The following is a 27,349-nucleotide window of genomic DNA, read 5'->3' on the forward strand; positions in this document are numbered from 1 at the left end:
ACAATAACCACAAAAAGAGTCCAGGCAGGAACTGTATTAAAGGTAAATAATGCATGGAAACAGACTAAATGTCTAACATTGGAGACTAGTCTGACAAATATATAGTGGACACTACACACTCATGAGAAAGGGTGTTGAGTATCTTTGTCCTGACATGTAGAAATAGCTATTACATTACTGAATGAAAATACAAAGCAGGTTAGTAAACAACATATGTAGCATGATTCCATCAATAGAAAACTGATTATATAGTAGGCACAAACTTCACAGTTAAAAACTCAGATTATGCAAACATAACTTTTTGATTTCTAACTTAAATTTTTAAACCCCATTTCCTCTTACTAGGAGAAAATTTTAATTTGCTGATTCATGTTAAACTCAGTTATGTCCAATTTAAAATTCATTTCAGGAGGTACATATTCAATTCTTTCAGCACTCTAAAATTCATATATTCCCCCTTTCCCTCTCCCACCCACAATTCCATCTTTACCCTCCCTTCTGTCCATGGGTAATCTAAGTTCTTAGAAAGCTTCCATGTCATCCTGGCATTACACAGAAGTGCCTGATCCATGTGCACAGGCCTCTGTCCAGGCTGACTTCTACTGATGTGTACAGTCCACACCAGGATTCACTATTCTGCACATTCTCCTTTCTTATTTAGCTATTATAATAAAGAAAAACCCTTTCATGTCTTCTCAGTCATACAAAGGAAATATATTTCCCCATCTAAATAACTATTGATAAGGAGAATAGGAGGAAACAACAAAAATAGTCTAAAGATCAAGAAAATATGAGACACAAAACAATTGTTGTAAGTGTAATTTCAGTGTAAATACACACTGAAAACCAAACTCATTGATTGCTTTAAAAATGTTCAAATAAAATTTCTTATGATAAGTGAGTATGTTTTAAGATGGCATTATATAAAAGCTGTTCATTATTTATACCTGAAGCACAATAAGAAGCAAAGAAGTTTGTTAATTTTCTATATTATGATATTATTATCTTAAAGTAGCAAAGAATGTAAGGGGATGCTCTTCACTATATGAGCATGAACATTACCCTGTAAAACCAACATAATTAAACAATTGTGTTTTTAAGATCACTAAACAAGGCATTATTTCCACCAATGCTAAACATGTTTTATGTATACATTTTAGACAACCTGGCAGCCTCAGAGAGCAGCTTACAACAACCAGCCAATCCAGACTTTTTTAAGGCAGCTGTACATTTTCTCAAATATAATGTGACGTTTCAACCCTTTAATTTAAACTGAATCTTGGCTTTAGTGCAGGTTTATCCTGGCAAGAAACCAAACTGCATTTTTAGGGTGTGTTTTAATGTGTCTATTCTCTATCTTCAATCAGAAATATAGTAGCTATGGCAAGAAAAAGGTACATGTTTCATTATTATTTTTTTCTCTCTTTTTGATACTTACGCTTACTGGAAAATCTTGGTTAAAGTATTTAGCATCAGGAAGTATCATCATTTAGAGAGGGTAAAAATTTAATGATTCAGACCCTAATTATATTTTCTCTAGAACAAATATCTAGAAGAGGGGTTGGCAATTCTATAATCCTAGAAGTACCGGATAGTAAATACTCTGGCTTGGCAAGGTTTCTGTCCCAACTGCTCTTCTCTGCCACAGTAATGTGAAAGCAGCCATAGATAATACACTAAAGAATGGGCATGCTTGTGTTCCAGTCAAATTTCATTTATAAAAACAAGGGTGACCAGGTTTGAGCTATAGTTTTCACACCCATGATGTAGAAGATGAATCATATTTATAATATAGAAAATACAGTTCATTGTACAGAATACACTGTGTAGAATTCAAGATTTAATTATACCAAGCCATAAGTAACTACTAAGCATATTCTATATCCAAATCTCAATGTTAGGTGCTATGAAGGTACAACAGCAATATAAGACCAAATTTTTATTCTCAGGAATCTCTCAATTTTCCTGGGAAGCCAAGACTTGAACAGAATAAACTGACAACAGTGTTAGACATTATGTAATGAAATGTCAGATATATAGGCTTAAATTGAGCTCAAGTTTTCCAGGACTCCACTGGGATTACATATTTATTTAATAAATTTCAAGTAATTTAAAAATGAATAACACTATTATCCCTAGAAAAGAAAAACTGGTATTTCATTTATCAGTTAACTTGAAATGCAGAATTATCTACTACTCTATATATCCACTTCCTTGATATTTTACAGTAATAAAAATGTTTTAACTATTTCCATAGTTATACTATAGATCCAACATAGAGCCACACTAAACTAAATTTAAAACCGCCTTTTAAAACTGCTGGAAAAAGATGAAATGCTTAACATTTACACTCAGGAAAACTACTATCAACTTCTCAGAAATTCCTAATTCATCCTTACAAATTAGCTACTGTTCAGAGGCCTAAGCTCAGGAGGAAAGAAAAGTCACCAAGTATGAATAGTGAGGTTTAAAAGGGAAGAAGAAATGAAAAAGAAATCTGTGGTTATATTCATTCAGCCTGCCATGAGATTTATTGTCAATTAGCAAGGAAAATTTTAATCAGATACGTTGCATTTTTAAGCCTCTCTGGAAAAAGTGCCCAAAATTATATGGGTCTTTGAAAATTTTAATACATTTCATAACAGTGTTATATTGGTTTCATATGTACAACATAGTTATTTGATAATTATATACATACTAAATGCCCATCACAGTAAATGGAGTTACCCCGTTACTATACCAAGATATTAAAATATTATCAGTCATTTTCTCTATGCCATACTTCCTTTCCTGTGACTAATTTATTTTTCAATTTGAAGTTTGTACCTCTTTATCCCCTTCACCTATTTCACCAATCCTCACACTCACCCTACCCTATGGGAACCAACAACCAACAGTCTGTTGTCAATGTTTAAGAGTCTATTTCCTTTTTGCTTGTTTGTTTTGCTTTTTAGATTACACATGTAAGTGAAAACATACAGTATTTGTCTTTGTCAGACTTATTTCACTTAGCATGATACCCTTCAGGTCCATCCACATTGTTGCAAATGGCAAGGTTTACTTCTTTTTTTTATGTCTGATTAATAATTCACTGCATTATGAAGAACATTTAACAAAACTACACATCAGGAGAAGTATTGCTGCCGGCCACTTTTGACCAGGCTCTGACAAATCCCTTCTCTGAAGCACAAGATTGGTATGACTCAACCAAACTGAAAAATACTATAGTGTTCTGTTCTACACTTAGAACTTTGAAAATTTTAAACTGTTATATAGTACTTACTATGCATAACCCGTCCTATCTCTGGCAAAAAAATGGTTTTTGAATTTGTTTTCTGACAGTAAGAGTTCAAATTAAGTAGAGAGGTATTTCATAGCTTTAAAAAGGTACTTCTAAAGCAGCAGTGTATTGAATAGTTTAAATAATTATCTGAGGATAACCAATGAAAGTGGACTTGATGTCAAATGGCATTTTGACATTTGCTCACAGCTAACATATTTGCTACCAATAACTTGCGCACTGGCTCACAAAAGCCTCTGAGTGGTTTTGCCAAGATACTTGTTCACTTTTTTTTTGGATGCTCTCACCAAAATTTTCATTTCATCCTCCTTATTCAATGAACCCCAGAGAAAAGACTCACTTGTCCCTGGTTCCATTATGCACCACAGGCCACAACAAATTCAGCTTTCTTGTTTGCATCTAAAACAATTCAGGAAAACATTTGAAGCCATCAGCTCTTAAAAATGAAAAAGGAGGGTTAAGTTGCTTTCTCATCAAGGTATGTCAAGTATTCTGTTGTTATGCTTACTTTCTTACATTCTATGAAATATGGTAGCTACCATGGGTAGGATGTTTGAGCTGACCGACCCTAGAAGTACACAATAGGGATCACTGTGTGTTGCACCAATGTAAGCTTTTCAGTTATCTTTTCCCAAAATACAAACACTGATTCTCTCTGGTGACTGTTTTCAAAGTCTTTTGTTTTTCCAAATAATACTGAAACAATCCTGAAAATAGCCCCAATACTTACCAGATAAAGCTTTTCTTTCATATACCCTTGAAGTGACTAACTTAAAGAAAATAAAACATATTGACTTTATAAATCGTGTTACATGGAACCCAGGTGTCTGAAAAGTAGTAACTCTTCCGTGACATATCACAGTAATAAAACCAGGCTTTGAGTGCTTCAGTGATAATAGAGGCATGTTCTCCTATTACATTTTTAAATTAATATTGTTTCCCTTTTTATGACTCCAAATCTGCCATCTTCATTCTTCAGAATTTCTTTCCGGTTACAATGATAGAGAATGATGACAGAATTTGACAAGCAGACATTGCTTCTTGAAAAGTTAATAAGATTTTTTAAGAAGAAAAATTACAACTCAAAAATATCTGAAAAAGTTTTAAAAGAAGTCTTATTTTTCAATATCTTACTGGAATCAGTGTGATATAAAGAGAGGAAGCAGATTGTAGAAACAGATTGAATTTTGAAAAGTAGGTTTCCTCATTACTAACCATAACTTTTCATAAGTTAAACATTTTTAACCTCAATTTTCTCATTGGTAAATTTGGAATAATAATACACTTGACGGAGTTGTTATGGGGATGAATAGCTTTTGACTAGTGCTTGGCACCTAAAAGAGGCTCCATAATTGCTACAAATACTATTAGCAACATCTGAAAAATAAAACTTGTACTAGCTGTGCCCTGGGCCCTGTTGCCTTAGCTAGGTAATGTTATCCCTAAAGCAACCTCCTCTAGGTTTCTAAAGGCAAAGCATTAGTGGCTCATGAAAGCAAACTGACCCGCTCCTCCAAAACTACTCTAAACCATCTTCTAAATTCTAATGAGACTCTTTTTACTTAATTGAACCATAAATTTCTTTTTTAAAATCATGGAAGTCTAACTGGAATGATACACAGCTCTTGGTTCCAGTTAGGAGGGAAACCAACAAAGTAATGTCACAGCTAGCTGTGTATATCTAAATTCCAAAGAAGTGTCAGTTTATACTTTCATATTTAAAATTCCAGTCCCCAGAAAAATTATTTATTCTAACTGTTCTGAAGAAAAATTGGTACAGTTCTAGCATAGGTAGCTTTGTTATTAATTTACCTAATACTAATTTATATATAAATCTTGGCATAAAGGTAATTTCCTTTAACAGTTCAACTCTCCTATACACATTTTGAACCCTGTTTATGTAATTATTTCTTCAGACCAGATATATTAAACTGCATTTCTAGACTTAGAAAAATTGCTGCCACTCTGTAAGATAAGGCTTTCAGCCTCCTTGTTTTTGACTTGTCACAAATGCTGATATTTCATTCTTAAAGCCATTCTGGAAAGGAGGCCTGAGCTGTATATTGCCTGGACTGGTAGAGATATGCTTGCAAGGAGGCTCAACATGGGGAGCTTATTGCTGCCCTATCTGGAAGGCATTAATTTAACAAGCTATTCCTCTAATTCAAAGCTCTTTTTTATCCTTTTCAAAATTGATTATGCTTGACAATGAGAACATAAATAAAAAGTAAAATTCTGTGGGGAGGAAGCATCACAATAAAAAATGTAAATACACTGAACATGGGAGATGCAAATGTTGGGTACACACAGTAATGTAAAGTAAGTGATTTTTGCATAATGAGATATAATGTTAAAAATATAAATTGAAATTCCATTGGAACTTTTAACAGGGAGAGGGAATTTGCATGTAATTTCATAGGTACTATGGAATTTATTGAAAACTTGTGAACAGTCTGACAGTGCTTCTGGGTATACAAAAAGTACACAAATAATCATATATAGTGATGTTATCTCAAACGAAATGATCTTCCAAGTAGCTCAACTTGAAGGAGGCAAAGAGATTAAATATTCTTTTACAGAAGAGCTGTCTTGCTGCCTAGTGAATCATCCATCCATCTTACAGGTCTCAGGACCAGTCATGCCTTTGATTTCTCTTTTCCTTATGACAATTAATTCTTTACATTAAAAGGCTCTCAGTAAGCTCCCAGATAAGGACTTTTATGATTTAAAAATTTACAGTTCAATTAAGTAAAAAGAGTCTGATTAGTAGAGTTTGGAAGATAGTTTAGAGAAGTTTTGGAGAAGCAGGCCACTGTACTTTCATGAGTTACTAATGGTTTGTGCTCAGAAACAGAGGGGGTTGTTTTAAAATAATAAATACAAAATGCAGAATTTAAAGTTAGGACTCTAATCCCAGCAGAGAAACTAGAGCAAACTTATATTGCCCATTGGACTTTTATGCTGTAAATCATAAGCTAAATATGCCATGAAAATACAGGGTCATTATATATGGCATATCTAATTAAAAGTCCTTAAGTGTCTTCCATTATTGCCGTATGAAATCAACAACAGTTAAAATTTATTTCATGCTTATTATCAATAGTGGGCTGGATCTGGTTCACATCAGCAACTGAGAGCCAGTTATGCATATCTCTTTTCAATTAAACATTTTGAGGGCATTTACTCCATGGTGGAAGTATTTACGCTAAATAAATTGACAAACAGTATAAATCAGGACCTCTTTCAGAGAGTCACTTGTTAACCATTTACCAGCACTCCACTGCCTACTTCATATCAGGAGCTATACTAAGCACTTTAAATAACTTTCAAAACAGTCTGATGAGACAAGTATTATTAACTATACTTAATTAAAAATGAGGAAAGAATGCACAGAAAGATCAAGAAATTTTCTCAATTTCGAACAACTTACAAATAATACAGTCATGCTTCAAATAGATGCTACCTGATTTCACAGCCTGCACTCTGAGTCACTTCTCTCTGCTACCCTATTTTTCTATATCAAGTCCAAATAAATATTTTTTTACTTTGAAGGATTTAAGCATTACCATGTGCTTCTGAATAGAATTCATCCACGTGCATTTTAAATTTATTTTATTAAAAGAAAACATGGACATTAAAAATAAGTTATCTTCACCATGTGTTATTCTGCTGTTTATGAGACAAATTTCCTTAAGTTTTTCCTGTTTAGTAGAAAAGCTCAATAATTGTAAAAGCAAAGTAGATATGGTATGTGTTGATCCCTACTCAGTTTCAAGGTAAATAGTGAATGAACAATTTACATGCTAAAGAATGCATGTGGGGATATAGGTACAAAATAGAATCCTTAAAAAGAACTTTAAGAATTCTCCATTAAAAGGTAGATATAGTAAGAGAATTAGATTCTACCCATATAGAGGATGAAAAATTTACTTTCCTGCCAAAGGTAGTACTAGTAGTATCCATTCTTGGATTCTGATGTTTTCTAGTCAGTAATTTTAATAGCCATTCTGATTCAGGAGTTTTCCTTTGGATATCTACCTCATCTGCAACTTCCAAAGAAATTAAGGTCAAGGCTCACAGTGCAGGTCATTAAGTAGCAAGACTACATTACAGTATTTTTTTCAGAATAGTTCTAAAAAGATAAATTCAAAGGTGATTCCTGTTAATGTTCAACAACAAATTTATACTAGAATATCTGCATAAAAGATGTGAGGGAAGTTGGGGAACCAGAATTTAGACAGTTTTGTCTTGACTAGCTGGTTAAAAAATCATTACATAGGGTTAAAGATGGTGGCATAAGAGGTGAGACAGAAACCTCCTCCCAAAACCATACACAATATGAAGATATAGCCAATACATCAAATCCTGAAGAGCAAATGAGTAAGAAGGCTGAGGCAGACTGTCTAAACCTGGGGAAACCAGCAGACCTCAAGGAAAACTGTAACATACCAAAGCCCTGATTGGGCATGACCAAAGCCCTTCCCCCACCCCAGCTCACCCAAGGGAGGAAGTGAAATGGAGCAGGGAGGGTGCAGAGACTTAGGACTGCTGAACACACAGCCTTGGAGATCTACTCTGGTAGCATGATCCTACATTACATACTGCTCTGGAGATTAGTGGGGTTGAAAGCAAAGACAGGCAGAATATTTGGAGAGACTGAGATTCCAGCTGCTTGTGGAAAACACATATCCACAATCAGCTACTCTGGGACAAAAGAAAGGTAGGTAGCCTGAGAGACTTGCTAACAGAGAGAGGGCTGCAAAAGGGGCAAGAGCATGATGCACAGGAGAAAGGATAGGTGGACAAAATTTTCAGGGCACACTCAGCAAACCAAGCTGGAAACTTTAAGGAGCTTCAGGTGCTCCATCCCCCTGGCTGGGAATGCAGCTACAAGGGACCACCACTGAGAAAGGAAGCCTGCTCTGCTTTCCACCCAGCAGGCACCAGCTCAAAAAATGGCTGCCCCAGGCATTCCACCAGACCAGCCAGAAGACAGCCCCACCTATGGCAGCTGCAAGTGCAAAGCACAGGGGCTTCTCCCTGTAAGCATGGCCCATGGGCCTTGGCGGTGGAGACAGACAGTGCAGCCAGGAAGCAGGAAAGAGCTCTTTGGTCCCAACAGGAACCAGCGCCGCTCACTTGTGACCTGGGCCATCACTCCAGGAGCTGAAGAGCTCCTGAGAGTAGAGCTTCTGGGCACTAGAAGCCACCACCTACAAATATGAAAGGTCAAAGAAAACTGGTTCAAACCCAAATCCCAATAACACCAGAAAGATGGCCAAGTGAAACTGAACTTGTCAACATTCCTGAAAGAATTTCAAAATAAAAATAATAAACATGCTCACAGCAATATAGAAAAATATTCAATAACTCAGGAGGAATTCAGGAATGAGATACAAACATTGAAGAATACAGTATATGAAATAAAACATAAAATGGAGAGATTTAAAAGGAGATTAGATAAAGTAGAGGAGACAATAAATGAAATAGAAATAGGAGAACAGGAATACAAAGAAGCTAAGACACAGAGAGGAAAAAGGATCCCTAGGAATAAAAGAATATTGAGAGAACTGTGTGACCAATCCAAATGGAACAATATTCGCATTATAGGGGTGCCAGAAGAAGAAGAGAGAAACACAAAGTGTCTTTGAGAAGGTAATTGCAGAAAACTTCCCTAATCTGGGGAAGAGATAGCTTCTCAGGCCACAGAGGTGTGCAGATCTCCCAACACAAGGGACCCAAGAAACACAACACCAAGACATATAGTAATTAAAATGGCAAAGATCAAGAATAAGACAGAGTATTAAAAGCAGCCAGAGGAAAGATGGGATTAAAGATGGCAGCATTAGAGGTGAGACAGAGACCTCCTCCGAAAACCACATATAACACAAAAATATAATTAATACAACTAATCTTGAAAGAGCAACAGGAAAGAAGGCTGTGCCAGATGGCATACACCTGGAGGAAAGAACAGACCTAATGGAACAGGGTAATGTACCAAAGCCATGACCCAGCAGGATCCAAGCCATTCCCCAACCCAGCTCACTGGTGGGAGGAAGAGAAATGGAGTGAGGAGGTAGTGGAGGCCTGGGACTGCTGAATACCTAGCCCTGGAAATCTACTCTGGGAGCACAAACCTATGTTGTATTGTGGTCTGGAGATTAGTGAGGTTGGAAAGCTAAGACAGGTGGAATACCTAGAGAGATTGAGATTCCAGCTGCTTGTGAAAAACAGGGACCATATCTGGCTGATCTGGGAGACTTCTTAAAAGTGAGACAGGGGCAAGGATTGCACAGAGCTAACTGCTCAGGAGAAAGGACAGGAAAACAAAATTGTCTGGATGCACTCTGCCCAGCAGCTTGGGAAGTTTCCCGATCTTCAGATGGTCCATTCCCCTGACTGGCTACGCAGCTCCAAAGCTCCCCACCATGATACACAGCCTGCTGAGGCTTCCTCCCTGCCAGCCCCACCTGGCTCACAAAACGGCAGTCCCTGCCCTGGCAATAGGCAGGCCAGAGGGAAGCCCTGCCTACAGAAACTACAAACGCAAAAAATAGATGCTTGCACCTGTGTGTTCAGCACATAGGTTCTAGCAACAGACACAGGCATAGCAGCAGGGAAACAGGAAAAAGCTGTTTCCTCCTCCCAGGCACCAGCACCTCTCTCCTGCGACCCACGATATTGCTTCAGGAGCTAAGCAGCTCCAGAGTGTAGAGCTTCTGGGAACTATAGGGTGCTACATACAAATATGAAATGTCAAAGGAACCTGGTTCAAAGCAAACTCTCAACACCAGAAAATGGGTTAAGTGAGACTGAACTAATAAATCTTCCTGAAAGAGAGTTCAAAATAAAAATTATAAACATGATCATGGAGGTACAGAAAAATATTCAAGAACACAGGAACGAATTTAGGACAGAGATCCAATAGTTGAGGAACACAAAGAGAGAGTATTAAAATCAGATTAGATATGGTGGAGGAGACGATAAATGAAATAGAAATTAGAGAAGAGGAATACAAAGAAGCTGAGGTACAGAGAGAAAAAGGATCTCTAGGAATGAAAGAACACTAAAAGAACTGTGTGACCAATCCAAATGGAACAATATTCATATTATAGGGGTACCAGAAGAAGAAGAGAGAGAAAATGGGATAGAAAGTGTCTTTGAGGAAGTAACTGCTGAAAACTTCCCCAATCTGGGGAAGGAGATAGTCCCTCAGACCATGGAGGTGAACAGATCTCCCAATATAAGAGACCAAGGAGGATAACACCTAGACATATAATACTAAAAATGGAAAAGATCAATATAAGAACAAAGTATTAAAAGCAGCCATAAAGAGAAAAAAGTTCACATACAAAGGACAGCCCATCAGACTATCATCAGATTCTCAGCAGAAAACTTACAGGCCAGTAGGGAGGGGCATGACATATTCAATGCAATGAAGCAGAAGGGTCTCAAATGAAGAATACCTTATCTGGCAAAATTATAATTTAAATTTAAAGGAGGAATTAAACAATTTCCAGATAAGCAAAAGCTGAGAGAATTTACCTCTGAAAAAGTCATCTCTACAGTGTATTTTGGAGGGACTGCTATAGATGGAAGTATTCCTAAGGTTAAACAGCTGTCACTAGAGGTAATAAAAAAGGATAGAAAAAGAGTACAGAAGATGATACCTAATATATAAAGAAAGGAAGATGAAGAAAAGGAGGGAAAAAAAACCCTTTAGATTGTATTTGTAATAGCACACTAAGTAAGTTAAATTAGACTGTTGGATAGTAAGGAAGTTACCCTTGAACTTTTGGTAACCAAAAATCTAAAGCCTGCAATGGCAATAAGTACATACCTATTGATAATGACCCTAAATATAAATGCACCAATCAAAAGATAAAGTCACTGAATGGATGAAAAAACAAGACCCATCTATATGCAGCCTACAAGAAACTCACTTCAAACCCAATGACATGCACAGACTAAAAGTGAAAGGATGGGAAAAGATATTTCATGCAACCAATAGGGAAAAAAAGCAGGAGTTGCAGTACTTGTATCATACAAAACAGACTTCAAACCAAAGTAACAAGTGAAAAAGAAGGATATTACATAATGATAAAGGGGTCTGTCTAGCAAGAGGATATAACCATTATGATCATCTATGCACCAAAAACAGGAGCATCTACATATGTGCAACAAATACTAACAGAATTAAAGGGGGAAAAAGAATTCAATGCATTAATTTTAGGAGACTTCAACACACCAGTCACTCCAAGGACGGATCAACCAGACAGAAAATAAGTAAGGAGAAAGAGGCACTGAACAACACATTAGAAAAGATGGACTTAACAGACATGTACAGACAACTCCAGCCAAAAGCAGAACGATACGCATTCTTCTCAAGTGCACATGGAACATTTTCAAGAATAGATCACACACTAGGCCATAAAAAGACCCTCAGTAAATTCAGAAGGATTGAAATTGTACCAACCAGCTTCTCAGTCCACAAAGGTATGAAACTAGAAATAAATTACACAAAGAAAACAAAAAACCCACAAACACATGGAGGCTTAACAATAATGACAAATAATCAATGGATTAATGACAAAATGAAAACAGAGTTCAAGCGGTATATGAAAAGAAATGACAACAATAACTCAATGTCACATAATCTGCAGGATGCAGCAAATGCTGTGCTAAGAGGGAAGTATATTGCAAATACAGGTCTACCTCAGGAAAGAAGAACAATCCCATATGAGCAGTCTAAACTCACAATTAATGAAACTAGAAAAAGAAGAACAAATGAGGCCCAAAGTCAGTAGGAAAAGGGACACAATACAGATTAGAGCATAAATAAATAAAATTCAGAAGAATAAAGCAATAGAAAGAATAAATGAAAGCAGAAGCAGGTTCTTCAAGAAAAGAAGCAAAATAGACAGACCCTTAGCCAGACTTATCAAGAGAAAAGGAGAGTCTACACACATAAAAAGAATCAGAAATGAGAAAGGAAAAATCATGATGGGCACCACAGAAATAGAAAGAATTATTACAGAATACTATGAAAAACTATATGCTAAAAAATTGGATAAACCAGAAGAAATGGACAACTTTCTAGAAAAATACAGCCTTCCAAGGCTAGCCAAGGAAGAAACAGAAAATCTAAACAGACTAATTACAAACGAAATTGAATTGGTAATCAAAAAACTACCTAAGAACAAAAACACTAGATCAAATGGCTTCACTGCTGAATTTTATGAAACATTAAGTGAAGGTGTAATACCCATCTTCCTTAAGGTTTTCCAAAGAGTAGAAGAAGAGGGAATACTTCCAAACTCATTCTATGAGGCCAGCATCACTCTAATACCAAAACCAGGCAAAATATTAGCAAACCGAATTCAAAAATACATTAAAAAGATCATCCATCATGATCAAGTAGGATTTATTCCAGGGATGCAAGGATGGTACAACATTTGAAAATCCATCAATATCATTCACCACATAAACAAAAAGGACAAAAACCACATGATCATCTCCATAGATGCTGAAAAAGCATTTGACAAAATTCACCATCCCATTCATGATAAAAATTCTCAACAAAATGGGTATAGAGGGCAAGTACCTCAATATAATAAAGGCCATATGTGAGAAACCCACAGCCAGCATCATACTTACTAGCGAGAAGCTGAAAGCTTTTCCTTTAAGATCGGGAACAAGACAAGTATGCCCACTCTCCTCACTTCTATCCAACATAGGTCTGGAGATCCTAGCCATGGCAATCAGACAACACAAAGAAATAAAAGGCATCCAGATTGGTAAGAAAAAAGTTAACTGTCACTGTTTGCAGATGACATGACATTGTACATAAAAAATCCTAAATAATCTACTTCAAAACCACAAGAACAAATAACTGAATTCAACAAATCACAGGATAAAAAATTAATACACAAAAATATGTTGCATTCCTATGTACTAACAATGAACTAGCAGAGAGATCAAGAAAACAATTCCATTTACGATTGCAGCAAAAAGAATAAAATACCTAGAAATAAACTACTCAAGGATCTAAAATACCTATACCCTGATAACTACAAGATACTCATGAGAGAAACTAAAGAAAATACCAAAAAATGGAAATACATTCCATGCTCACAGACAGGAAGAATTAAAACTGTCAATATGGCCATCCTGCCTAAAGTAATCTATAGATTCGATGCAATCCCTATCAAAATACCAATAGCATTCTTCAACGAACTATAGCAAATAGTTCTCAAATTCATATTGAACCACAAAAGACCATGAATAGCCAAAAAAATCCTGAGAAAGAAGAATAAAGCTGGGGGCATTATGCTCCCCAACTTCAAGCTCTACTACAAAGTCAAAGTAATCAATACAGTTTGGTGCAGACACAAGAATAGACCAACAGATCAATAGAACAGAATAGAGAGCCCAGATATAAACCCAACCATATATGGTCAAGGAGCCGTGGACATACAATGGGGAAATTACTGCCTCTTCAACAATTGGTGTTGGCAAAACTGAACAGCTACATGCAAGAAAATGAAACTGAATTATTGTCTAACTCCATACACAAAAGTAAACTCGAAATTGATCAAAGACCTAAATATAAGTCATGAAACCATAAAACTCTTACAAGACAACATAGGCAAAAATCTCTTTAGTATAAACATGAGCATCTTTTTCCTGAACACATCTCTTCAGGCAAGGGAAACAAAAACAAAAATGAACAAGTGGGACCACATCAAACTAAAAAGCTTCTGTACAGCAAAGGACACCATCAACACAACAAAAAGGCATCCTATGGTATGGGAGAATATATTTGTAAATGACATATTCAACAAGGGGTTAACACCCAAAATGTATAAAGAACTCACATGCCCCAACAACCAAAAATAAATAACCCTATTTAAAAGTGGGTAGAGGATATGAACAGACTTCTCTAAAGAAGAAATTCAGATAGCCAACAGGCACATGAAAAGGTGCTGCACTTTGCTAATTATCAGGGAAATGCAAATTAAAACCACAATAAGATATCACCTCACACCAGTTAGGATCGCCAGCATTGAAAAGACTAGCAACAGCAAATGCTGGTGAGGATGCATTTTACACTGCTGATCGGAATGAAATTAGTTCAACCTTTGTGGAAAGCAATATGGAGGTTCCTCAAAAAACTAAAAATTGAAATACTATTTGACCCAGGAATTCCACCCCTAGGAATTTACCCAAAGAATACAAGTTCTCAGATTCAAAAAGACATATGAAGCCCTATATTTATTGCAGCACTATTTACAGTAGCCAAGATATGGAAACAACCTAAGTGTCCATCATTAGATTAATGGATAAAGATTAGGTGGTACATATGCACAATGGAATACTATTCAGCCATAAGAAAGAAACAAATCCTACCATTTGCAACAACATAGATGGAGCTGCAGGATATTATGCTCAGTGAAATAAGCCAGGCGGAGAAAGAAAAGTACCAAATGATTTCCCTCATTTGTGGAGCATAACAACAAAGCAAAACTGAAGGAATTAAACAGCAGTAGACTCACAGACTCCAAGAAGGGACAAGGGGTTACCAAAGGGGTAGGGTGGAGGAAGGTGGGTGGGATGGAGGGAGAGGGTTTTGAGGAGTATTATGATTAGTCCACATGATGATGCGGGGGTGGGTGATAACATGGAAGACAGTATAGTACAGAGAAGACAAGTAGTGACTCTGTGGCATCTTACTACACTGATGGAATACTGACTTCAGTGGGTATGGGCAGGACTTGATAATATGGGTGAATATAGTAACCACATTATTTTTCATGTGAAATATTCATAAGGATGTATATCAATGATAACTCAATAACAAAATCATTACATATGTTGATCTCATACCTAACTCCTGAATATAGATTTCTTTATTTTAAAATAAAAGAAAAATACTCTGTTCAGTAAAACAAAAAGTCCAAAAACTAAAAACACATTTTACCCTTTTAAGAAAAATAATAATAATAATAATAGGTCTTAGGTGTTCTTTTTTTTTATAACTTTTTTGGGGGATAAATAATAATACCAGCTATTTAAAACTTACAGGTAACTTTCCTGCTATTTAAACAGTGATAGATTGGAATTTACCCCAGAGAAAGATTTTCCCTTTAGGTGTGATGAAAGACATACCCAGTACTATTAGGTTCACAAATATACAGTAAATACACTCTTCTGGAATGGAGAGTTTCTAAAGAATGTAGATCTAAAGGATTAAAATAATGTCTATGAAATTTCAAAAGCTTACCATTGGGCAGAGGAGAAATCCAGGAGATTATGTCTCCTAACATAGAAGTTTTTCTCAAGTATATATTTAGACATCTATTAGTTGGTGTTCTTAAAGAGTGGTGGGTTTTCTTCTTTCAAATTTATTTGCAGAAAATTCAGAGCTATGATGGAGAAGGCCAAAGAAAGATTATTTCCTTCATCTGTGCTGAGGAGATATTCTGTGATAGATGGCTACACTAATAGTCCAATAGTCCAATAACTGACACCTCCCAATATCCACACACTGTTGTAGCCCCATAGTGACATTGACAGTGGTGGTCCTCGCAAAAAAGAAGCCTAGTCTACCTTTCTTTATTGAAGAAACACCACATGAAAAGAGTTGCTAGCCATCTCAGTTGTCCCAACTAAGTGCAGCATCCAACTGAAAAAGTCATTTCCACGAGCCCAGTCATAACAAGCAGAAAGGCCACCCAGACACATAATTACAAGAAATAATACATTGCTGTTGTTGTATGCCATTAGGTTTAGTGTTAGTTTGTTACACAGTAAAAGATAATTGAAAGAGCTTGGGATGGGTTTCTCCAGAACATAGCATGCTCCCGTAATCAATAATCCTGGGAAGGTCAGTTCTGGCACAGTAAGGCAGACTTTGGCAACATTCCTTAAACTGAGCAAGAGTAAAAGAAAAATGAAAATCATTTTTCATAATTGTGGGGTCAATTGTTGCTGAACTAGAAGACAGAAAAACCTGGGGAGTTTTTGGACATACTTGGAGGTGGTAAATTGTTATCATGTTAGGCAAGGAAGCAACTCAGTCAAGTGATACTTATGCTGGGACTTAGACTTTATAAAGTATTTCTAAGTTACCCTCTGTGCTACACCTCCTTTCATTGATTTACTTCCATTAAGTAATATACATAAATTTGTTCTTTTTTTCTTTTTCACTCTTATTTTATGTGACTCTTACTCTATCAATAAGAGGCATCCTTACTACCAGGGTATTACATGGTTAAAACTGGAACACAAAGAGAAAAGAAAATCATTTTGCAATAATGTATAAAGGAATCTGGCTGCTGTGAATTAATAGGTAGGCAACAGAATGGGTCATTTACACTTAATACAATATCAGCATGGTTGAGAATAATCTATGATCTTATTTTCTATTTGTCCAATGTGCTGTTTGCTACTTTTTTCAATTTCCTTGCCTTCATTTAGATTAAATGCTCTCCACTCTTGACTTATTAGTGAAACCTCTTAGTTATATAATATTTTGGTGATTCCACTAGGGTTCATAAGATATGGTTTTAACTTACCAGTCACCTAATAGTGATATAGCACCTCATTTATAGAGTAAGAACATCACACAATATATATCTATTTAGCCCTGGTCAAATTCTTTTTGATACTATTGCCATACATATTACTCCTACATATGTTATAAAGCAACTGTTATTTTTTAACTCAAGCATAACTGACATACTGTATTAGTTTCAGGTGCATAATGTAACAATTCGATATTACTATACATTATAAAATGATCACCACAATAAGTGTAGTCAACATCCATCACCATACATAGTTACAAATATTTTTCTTGTGATGAGAATTTTTAATATCTATTCTCTTAGTAACTTTCAAAAATGCAACACCATATTATTAACTATAATCACCATGCTGTGTATTGCATACCCGTGACTATTTTATAACTGGAAGTTTGTATTAAAGCCATTAATTTCTTATTAAAAGAGATTTTAAAATGAAGAAAAATGTCTGATATTCACCCACACATTTGCCAGTCTACACAATTCACTTTTTTAAAATTTTTTATTAATATATTATTGATACACACTCTTATGAAGGTTTCACATGAAAAAACAATGTGGCTACTACATTTACCCATGTATCAAGTCCCTACACATACCCCAAAGCAGTCACTGCCCATCGTTGTAGTAAGATGCCACACATTCACTGTTTGCCTTCTCTCTGCTACACTGTTTTTCCCATGACCCACCACACCATGTGTACTAAACATAATATCCCTCACTTCCCATCTCCCTCCCTCCCGACCAGCCCTCTCACACCAAGTAAATACTAGTCCCTTCTTGGAGTCTGTGATTTTGCTGCTATGTTGGTCTTTCAGTTTTGCTTCGTTGTTATTCTCCACATATGAGGGAAATCATTTGGTACTTTTCTTTCTCTGCCTGGCTTATTTCATTGAACATAATATCCTGCAGCTCCATCCATGTTGCTGCAAATGGTAAGATTTGCTTCTTTCTTATGGCTGAATAGTATTTCATTGTATGTATGTACCACATTTTCTTCATCCATTCATCTACTGATGGACACTTATGTTGCTTCCATATCTTGGCTATTGTAAATAGTGCTGCGATAAACATAGGGATGCATATGTCTTTTTGACTCTGAGAAGTTGTATTATTGGGGTAAATTCCAAGGAGTGGGATTCCCAAGTTAAATGGTATTTATATTTTTAGTTTCTTGAGGAACCTCCATATTGCTTTCCACAAAGGTTGAAATAGCTTACATTCCCACAAGCAGTGTAGGAGGGTTCCCCTTTCTCCACATCCTCGCCAGCATTTGTTGTTCTTAGTCTTAATGATGCTGGCCATCCTTACTGATGTGAGGTGATACCTCATTGTGGTTTTTTTTATTTTATTTTGGTATCATTAATCTACAATTACATGAAGAACATTATGTTTACTAGGCTCCCCCCTTCACCAAGTCCTTCTGGTTCACAGTCACTGTCCATCAACATAGTAAGATGCTGTAAAATCACTACTTGTCTTCTCTGTGTTGCACAGCCCTACCCGTGCCCTCCCCACACACTATACATGTTAATCGTAATGCCCCCTTTCTTTTTCCCCACCCTTATCCCTCCCTTCCCACCCATCCTCCCCAGTCCCTTTCCCTTTGGTAACTATTAGTCCATTTTTGGGCTCTGTGCTTCTGCTGCTCTTTTGTTCCTTCAGTTTTCTTTTGTTCTTATACTCCACATATGAGTGAAATCATTTGGTACTTGTCTTCCTCTGCCTGGCTTATTTCAGTGAGCATAATACCCTCTAGCTCCATCCATGTTGTTGCGAATGGTAGGATTTGTTTTCTTCTTATCGCTGAGTAATATTCCATTGTGTATGTGTACCGCATCTTCTTTATCCATTCCTCTACTGATGGACACTTAGGTTGCTTCCATTTCTTGGCTATTGTAAATAGTGCTGCGATAAACATAGGGGTGCATCTGTCTTTTTCAAACTGGAGTGCTGCATTCTTGGGGTAAATTCCTAGAAGTGGAATTCCTGGGTCAAATGGTATTTCTATTTTGAGCATTTTGAGGAACATTCATACTGCTTTCCACAATGGTTGAACTAATTTACATTCCCACCAGCAGTGTAGGAGGGTTCCCTTTCTCCACAACCTCGCCAACATTTGTTGTTGTTTGTCTTTTGGATGGTAGCCATCCTCACTGGTGTGAGGTGATATCTCATTGTGGTTTTAATTTGCATTTCTCTGATGACAAGCGATGTGAAGCATCTTTTCACGTGTCTGTTGGCCATCTGAATTTCTTCTTTGGAGAACTGTCTATTCAGCTCCTCTGCCCATTTTTTAATTGGATTATTTGCTTATTGTTTGTTGAGGTGTGTGAGCTCTTTATATATTTTGGATGTCAACCCTTTATTGGATCTGTCATTTACGAATATATTCTCCCATACTGTAGGATACCTTTTTCTTCAATTGATGGTGTCCTTTGCTATACAGAAGCTTTTCAGCTTGATATAGTGCCATTTATTCATTTTTGTGTTTGTTTCCCTTGCCCGGGGAAATATGTTCAAGAAGAGGTCACTCATGTTTATGTCCAAGAGATTTTTCCTATGTTTTTTTCTAAGAGTTTTATGGTTTCATGACTTACATTCAAGTCTTTGATCCATTTAGAATTTACATTTCTATATGGGGTTAGACAGTAATCCAGTTTCATTCTCTTAAATGTAGCTGTCCAGTTTTGCCAGCACCATCTGTTGAAGAGACTGTCATTTCCCCATTATATGTCCATGGCCCCTTTATCAAATATTGGTTGACCATATATGTTTGGGTTAATGTTTGGAGTCTCATTCTGTTCCATTGGTCTGTGGCTCTGTTCTTGTGCCAGTGTCAAACTGTCTTGATTGCTGTGGCTTTGTAGTAGAGGTTGAAGTTGGGGAGTGAGATCCCCCCACTTTATTCTTCCTTCTCAGGATTGCTTTAGCTATTCGGGTCTTTGGTGTTTCCATATGAATTTTTGAACTATTTGTTCCAGTTAATTGAAGAATGCAGTTGGTAGTTTGATAGGGATTGCATCGAATCCGTATGTTGCTTTGGGCAGGATGGCCATTTTGACGATATTAATTCTTCCTAGCCAGGAGCATGGGATGAGTTTCCATTTGTTAGTGACCTCTTTAATTTCTCTTCAGTGTCTTATAGTTTTCACGGTATAGGTCTTTCACTTCCTTGGTTAGGTTTATTCCTAGGTACTTCATTCTTTTTGATGCTATTGTGAATGGAATTGTCTTCCTGATTTCTCTTTCTATTAGCTTATTGTTAGTGTATAGGAAAGCCACAGATTTCTGTGTGTTAATTTTGTATCCTGCAATTTTGCTGAATTCCGATATTAGCTCTAGTAGTTTCGGAGTGGAGTCTTAAGATATTTTTATGTTCAGTATCATGTCATCTGCAAATAGTGACAGTTTAACTTCTTCTTTACCAATCTGGATTCCTTGTATTTCTTTGTTTTGTCTAATTGCTGTGGCCAGGACCTCCAGTACTATGTTGAATAACAGTGGGGAGAGTGGGCATCCCTGTCTTGTTCCCGATTGCAGAGGAAAAGCTTTCAGCCTCTTCCTGTTCAATATGATGTTAGCTGTGGGTTAATCATTTATGGCCTTCACTATGTTGAGGTACTTGCCCTCTATAGACAATTTGTTGAGAGATTTTATCATGAATGGATGCTGAATTTTATTGAATAATTTTTCAACATCGATGGAGATGATCATGTGGTTTTTGTCTTTCTTTTTGTTGATGTGGTGGATGATGTTGATGGATTTTCGAATGTTGTACCATCCTTGCGTCCCTGGGATGAATCCCACTTTGTCATGGTGTATGATCCTTTTGATGTATTTTTGAATTCGGTTTGCTAATATTTTGTTGAATATTTTTCCATCTACGTTCATCAGGGATATTGATCTGTAGTTTTCTTTTTGGTAGGGTCTTTGCCTGGTTTTGGTTTTAGGGTGATGTTGGCTTCATAGAATGAGTTTGGGAGTATCCCCTCCTCTTCTATTTTTTGGAAAACTTTAAGGAGAATGGGTATATGTCTTCTCTGTATGTCTGATAAAATTCCGAGGTAAATTCATCTGGCCCGGGGGTTTTGTTCTTTGGTAGTTTTTTGATTACTGCTTCAATTTCGTTGCTGGTAATTGGTCTGCTTAGATTTTCTGTTTCTTTCTGGGTCAGTCTTGGAAGGTTGTATTTTTCTAGAAAATTGTCCATTTCTCCTAGATTTCCCAGCTTGTTAGCATATAGTTTTCATAGTACTCTCTAATAATTCTTTGTATTTCTGCGGGGTCCGTCATGATTTTTCCTTTCTCGTTTCTGATTCTGTTGATGTGTGTTGACTGTCTTTCCCTCTTAATAAGTCTGGCTAGAGAATTATCTATTTTGTTTATTTTCTCGAAGAACCAGCTCTTGGTTTCATTGATTTTTGCTATTGTTTTATTCTTCTCAACTTTATTTATTTCTTCTCTGATCTTTATTATGTCCCTCCTTCTGCTGACCTTAAGCCTCATTTGTTCTTCTTTTTCCAATTTCGATAATTGTGACATTAGACCATTTATTTGGGATTGTTCTTCCTTCTTTAAATATGCCTGGATTGCTATATACTTTCCTCTTAAGACTGCTGTTGCTGTGTCCCACAGTAGACGGGGATTTGTGTTGTTGTTGTTGTTTCTTTCCATATATTCCTGAGTTTCCATTTTGATTTGGTCATTGATCCATTGATTATTTAGGAGCATGTTGTTAAGCCTCCATGTGTTTGTGAGCCTTTTTGCTTTCTTTGTACAATTTATTTCTAGTTTTATGCCTTTTTGGTCTGAAAAGTTGGTTGGTAGGATTTCAATCTTTTGGAATTTACTGAGGCTCTTTTTGTGGCCTAGTATGTGGTCTATTCTGGAGAATGTTCCATGTGCACTTGAGAAGAATGTGTATCCTGCTGCTCTTGGATGTAGTATTCTATAGATGTCTATGAGGTCCATCTGTTCTAGTGTGTTGTTCAATGCCTCTGTGTCCTTACTTATTTTCTGTCTGGTGGATCTGTCCTTTGGAGCGAGTGGTGTATTGAAGTCTCCCAAAATGAATGCATTGCATTCTATTTCCTCCTTTAATTCTGTTAGTATTTGTTTCACATATGTTGGTGCTCCTGTATTGGGTGCATATATGTTTATGGTGGTTATATCCTCTTGTTGGACTGAGCCCTTTATCATTATGTTCTATCCTTCTTTATCTTTTGTTACTTCCTTTATTTTGAAGTCTATTTTGTCTGATACTAGTATTGCAACACCTGCTTTTTTCTCTCTGTTGTTTGCATGAAATATCTTTTTCCATCCCTTGACTTTAAGTCTGTGCATGTCTTTGGGTTTGAGGTGAGTCTCTTGTAAGCAGCATATGGATGGGTCTTGCTTTTTTATCCATTCTATTACTCTGTGTCTTTTGATTGGTGCCTTCAGTCCATTTACATTTAGGGTGATTATTGAAAGGTATGTACTATTGCCATTGCAGGCTTTAAGTTTGTGGTTACCAAAGGTTCAAGGTTAGCTTCTTCACTATCTTACTAACTTAGCTCGCTTACTGAGCTATTATAAACATGGTCTGGTGATTCTTTCTCTCCCTTCTTATTCCTCCTCCTCCCTTCTTCATATGTTGGGTGTTTTGTTCTGTGCTCTTTTTAGTAGTGCTCCCATCTAGAGCAGTCCCTGTACGATGCCCTGTAGAGGTGGTTTGTGGGAGGCAAATCCCCTCAACTTTTGCTTGTCTGGGAATTGTTTAGTCCCTCCTTCATATTTAAATGATAATCGTGCTGGACACAGTATTCTTGGTTCGAGGTCCTTCTGTTTCATTCATTAAGTATATCATGCCATTCTCTTCTGGCCTGTACGGTTTCTGTTGAAAAGTCTGATGTCAGCCTGATGGGTTTTCCTTTGTAGGTAACCTTTTTTTCTCTCTGGCTGCCTTTAATACTTTGTCCTTGTCTTTGATCTTTGCCATTTTAATTATTATGTGTCTTGGTGTTGCCCTCCTTGGATCCCTTGTCATGGGAGTTCTGTGTACCTCTGTGGTCTGAGAGGCCATTTCCTCCCCTAGTTTGGGGAAGTTTTCAGCAATTATTTCTTCAAAGACACTTTCTATCCTTTTTTCTCTCTCTTCTTCTTCTGGTACCCTATAATGTGGATATTGTTCCATTTCAATTGGTCACACAATTCTCTTAAAATTCTTTCATTCCTGGAGATCCTTTTATCTCTCTCTGCATCAGCCTCTCAGCATTCCTGTTCTCTGTTTTCTAGTCCATTAATGGTCTCTTGCATCTCGTCCATTCTGCTTTGAAGTCCTTTCAGAGCTTGTTTTATTTCTGTATTCTCCCTCCTTAGTTCTTGCATATTTCTTTGCAAGTCCATCAGCATGGTTATGACTTTTGTCTTGAATTCTTTTTCAGGAAGACTGGTTTAATCTATCTCTCCAGGTTTCTTCTCAGGGGAAGATGTAGTAGATGTCGAAGCTGTCTGGGTTAGTCTTGAGTGGATCAAATTTTTTTGCCTTTCCATGTTGATAAGTGCAATGGTGAGCTATTGACTCGTCTGTCAGCTGGGAGAGCCAAGACTTTCCACTTGTTCCTGGCCTTTCTTTACTGGGACAACTGCGACCCCTAGTGGCTTGTGTTGGGCAATTGTGTGTAAACTGGGTCTTTGTATCTTGCCCAGCCAGTATGGAGGAAGAGCCCTTGCTATGGGCGTGGCCAGCGTCAGGCTGCAGCTCTGCTATGGCGGGGCCCCAGAGGGGTAATGGATGGAGGTCTGTTTGGCTGTTTACCTCTGTGAGGGGTCTCAGAGCTGTTGCCCAGGGGGTTAGTGTACCCGGAGTTTCCTGGAATTTCCAGCTGCTGGACTGTGACCCAGGATGCTTCGGTCCAGCTGTGGGGTCCCTGTCCCTTTAAGACTTTCAAAAAGCACTCAGTTTTCTTTGTCCCAGGGCGCCGACTTTGGGAACTGCTCACAGGTATTACTGTCCTGTTTCCCTAGTATCCAGGACCCCATGCATATACTGTGTGTGTGCTCTGGTGCGGATGGCTGGGGCTGGGTGTTTAGCAGTCCTGGACTCCCTCTCCCTCCCTGCTCCGACTCCTCTCCTCCCGCCGGGAGCTGGGGTGTGGGGCCTCAGGTCCTGCCAGGCTACGGCTTATATCTTACCCCTTTCACCAGGCGCTGGGTTCTCGCAGTGTGGATGTAGTCTGGCTGTTGTCCTGTGTCTTCTGGTCTCTCTTTTAGAATTAGTTGTATCTTCAAAAATATATATGTTTTTGGGAGGAGATTCCCACTGTCCTACTGACACGACCATCTTGGCTTCGCCCCCAAGTGCATGCTTCTCATTGTGGTTTTAATTTGCATTTCCCTGATGATTAGTGATGTGGAGCATCTTTTCATGAGTCTGTTGGCTGTCTGAATTTCTTCTTTGGAGAATCGTCTCTTCATACTCTCTGCCCATTTTTTAATCGGATTATGTGCTTTTTGGGTGTTGAGGCATGTGAGTTCTTTATACTGTAGGATGCCTTTTTGTTGTGTTGATGGTGTCCTTTGCCATACAGAAACTTTTTAGTTTGATGTAGTCCCATGTGTTCATTTTTGTTTTTCTTTCCCTTGCTCAAGGAGATACATTTAGGAAGTATTTGCTCATGCTTAATTTCAGGAGATTTTTGCCTATGTTGTCTTCTGAAAGTTTTATGGTTTCACGTCTTACATTCAGGTCTCTGATGCATTTCAAGTTTACTTTTCTGTATGGGGTTAAACAATAATCCAATTTCATTCTCTTGCATGTAGCTATTCAGTTTTGCCAACAACAGCTATTGAAGAGGCTGTCATTTCCCCATTGTATATCCATGACTTCTTTATCATATATTAATTGACTGACCATATATAGTTGGGTTTATATCAGGGCTCTCTAGTCTCTTCCTTTGGTGTATGGCTCTGTTTTTGTGCCAGTACCAAATTGTCTTCATTACTGTGGCTTTGTAGTAGAGCTTGAAGTCGGGTAGCATAATCCCCCCAGCTTTATTCTTCCTTCTCAGCATTGCTTTCTCTATTCAGGGTCTTTTGTGGTTCCATATGAATTTTAGAACTATTTGCTCTAGTTCACTGAAGAATGCTATTTGTATTTTGAAAGGAATTGCATTGAATCTGCAGATTGCTTTAGGCAGGATGGCCATTTTGACAATATTAATTCTTCTAATCCATGAGTACGGTATGTGTTTCCATATATTGGTATCTTCTTTAATTTCTCTCATGAGTGTCTTGTAGTTTTCAGGATATAGGTCTTTCACTTCCTTGTTTAGGCTTATTCCTAGGTATTTTATTCTTGTTGATGCAAGTGTGAATGGAATTGTTTTCCTGATTTCTTTTTCTTCTAGATCATCATTAGTGTATAGGAGTGTAACAGATTTCTGTGTATTAATTTTGTATCCTGCAACTTTGCTGAATTCAGATATTAGATCTAGTAGTTTTGGAGTGGATTCTTTAGGGTTTTTTAGGTACAATATCATGTCATCTGCAAACAGGGACAGTTTAACTTCTTCCTTGCCAATCTGGATGCCTTTTATTTCTTTGTGTTGTCTGATTGCCGTGGGTAGGACCTCCAGTACTATGTTGGATAGAAGTGGGAGAGTGGGCATCCTTGTCTTGCTCCTGATCTTAAAGGAAAAGCTTTCAGTTTCTCGCTGTTAAGTAAAATGTTAGCTGTGGGTTTATCATATATGGCCTTCATTATGTTGAGGTACTTGCCCTCTATACCCATTTTGTTGAGAGTTTTTATCATGAATGGGGTGGTGAATTTTGTCAAATGCTTTTTCAGCATCTATGGAGATGATCATGTGGTTTTTGTCCTTCTTTTTGTTGATGTGGTGGATGATGTTGATGGATTTTTGAATGTTGTACCATCATTGCATCCCTGGAATAAATCCTACTTGATCATAATGGATGACCTTTTTAATGTATTTTTGAATTCGGTTTACTAATATTTTGTTGAGTATTTTTGCATCTATGTTCATCGGGGATATTGGTCTGTAATTTTCCTTTTTGTGGGATCTTTGCCTGGTTTTGGTATTAGAGTGATGCTGGCCTCATAGAATGAGTTTGAAAGTATTCCCTCTTCTTCTACTCTTTGGAAAACTTTAAAGAGGATTGGTATTATGCCTTCACTTAATGTTTCATAAAATTCAGCAGTGAAGCCATCTGGTTTAGGGGTTTTGTTCTTAGGTAGTTTTTTGATTACCAATTCAATTTCATTGCCAGTAATTGGTCTGTTCAGATTTTCTGTTTCTTTCTGTGTCAGCCTTGAAGGGTTGTATTTTTCTAGAAAGTTGTCCATTTCTTCTAGGTTTTCCAGTTTGTTAGCATATAATTTTTCATAGTGTTCTCTAATAATTCTTTGTATTTGTGGTGTCTGTAGTGATTTTTCCTTTTTCATTTCTGATTCTGTTGATGTGTGTAGAGTCTCTTTTTTTTTTGATAAGTCTGGCTAGGGGTTTATCTATTTTGCTTATTTTCTCAAAGAACCAGCTCTTGCTCTCACTGATTCTTTCCTTTGTTTTATTCTTCTCGATTTCATTTATTTATACTCTAATATTTATTATGTCCCTCCTTCTACTGACTTTGGGCCTCATTTGTTCTTTTTTTTCTAGTTTCATTAATTATGATTTTAGACTGCTTATATGGGTTGTTCTTCTTCCTTGAAGTAGGCCTGTATTGCAATATACTTCCTCTTAGCACATCCTTCACTGAGTCCCACAGATGTTCTGGGTTGAATTATTGTTGTCATTTGTCTGCACATATTGCTTGATTTCTGCTTTCATTTTGTCTTTGATCCACTGGTTATTTAGGAGCATGGTGTTAAGCCTCCATGTGTTTGTGGGATCTTTCATTTTCTTTGAGTAATTCATTTCCAGTTTCATACCTTTGTGGTCTGAGAAACTGGTTGGTACAATTTCAATCTTTTGAATTCACAGAGGCTCTTTTTGTGGCCCAGTATATGATCTATTCTTGAAAATGTACCATGTGCACTTGTGAAAAATGTGTTTTCTGCTGCTTGTCATTGTAGAGTTCTGTAGATGTCTGTTAGGTCCATCTGTTCTAATCTGTTGTTCAGTGCCTCTGTCCCCTTACTTATTTTCTGTATGGTTGATCTGTCCTTCAGAGTGAGTGGAGTGTTGAAGTCTTCTAGAATGAATGCATTGCATTCTATTTCCCCTTTTAATTCTTTTAGTATTTGTTTCACTTATGTAGGTGCTCCTGTGTTGGGTGCATAGATATTTATAATGGTTATGTCTTCTTGTTGGACTGACCCTTTTATCATTTTGTAATGTCCTTCTTTGTCTATTGTTACTTTCTTTGTTTTGAGGTCTACTTTGTCTGATACAAGTACTGCAACTCTACTTTTTTCTCCCTATTAGTTGCATGAAATATCTTTTTCCATCTCTTCACT

General features: G+C 37.1%; 1 long non-coding RNA gene across 1 annotated transcript in view; it reads right to left on the minus strand.

The window, feature by feature from the left end:
* Positions 1–27,349, minus strand: part of LOC108400265 (uncharacterized) — a 1,191,208-nt gene that overhangs the window by 894,851 nt on the left and 269,008 nt on the right. Inside the window, exon 7 of the long non-coding RNA XR_012130102.1 lies at positions 15,585–15,726. This is a non-coding gene — a long non-coding RNA (uncharacterized lncRNA). The remainder of the gene's footprint in view (positions 1–15,584; positions 15,727–27,349) is intronic.

The sequence above is a fragment of the Manis javanica genome, chromosome 1, assembly GCF_040802235.1.
Source record: "Manis javanica isolate MJ-LG chromosome 1, MJ_LKY, whole genome shotgun sequence".
NCBI lineage: Eukaryota > Metazoa > Chordata > Mammalia > Pholidota > Manidae > Manis > Manis javanica.